Source organism: Bison bison, unplaced genomic scaffold (genome assembly GCF_000754665.1).
Source record: "Bison bison bison isolate TAMUID 2011002044 unplaced genomic scaffold, Bison_UMD1.0 scf7180017623829, whole genome shotgun sequence".
Lineage (NCBI taxonomy): Eukaryota > Metazoa > Chordata > Mammalia > Artiodactyla > Bovidae > Bison > Bison bison.
This window is the reverse complement of record NW_011453062.1, coordinates 1-505: the sequence shown is the minus strand read 5'-3', so window position 1 is coordinate 505 and position 505 is coordinate 1. Positions and strand designations below refer to the sequence as shown.

Sequence of the window (505 nt, the reverse complement as noted above, 5' to 3'; positions counted from 1 at the left end):
CCGAGGACTCCTGACCAAGATGAATAGGATGCCCCGCTGGGCTGAGCAACTGTTTCTTGCCAGTGTTGCTCACTCAGTGTACATCCTGGAAGATTCTATTGTGGACCCATGAAACCAAACTATGGCCACCTTCATCTGGAACATCAACCACACCCAGCTGATGGTGGTGGAGGAATGATGTGTTTACTGTGTGAACTCTGACAACAGTGGCTGGACTGAAATCTGCCAGGAAACCTGGGTCTCCTCTGGCTAATTTGGCATCTCCAGAGATGTTCAGGAATTTGGTCTTGCATGGTTCAAAAGCAACATGACCATGACTATGAAAGGTTTTGAATACATCTTGGCCAAGCTGCAAGGTGAGGCTCCTCCCAAAACCCTTGGTGAAACAGCCAAGGAAGCCAAGGAGAAGGCCAAGGAGATGGCAGTGGCAGCTACGGAGAATGCCAAGGACCTTGCCAGCAAGGCAGCCACCAAGCAGCAGCAGCAGCAGCAGTAGCAGTTCATT

General features: G+C 50.7%; 1 pseudogene; it reads left to right on the top strand.

The window, feature by feature from the left end:
* Window positions 1-4: 4 nt before the first annotated feature.
* Window positions 5-499, top strand: LOC104982857 (annotated as a pseudogene).
* Window positions 500-505: the final 6 nt, after the last annotated feature.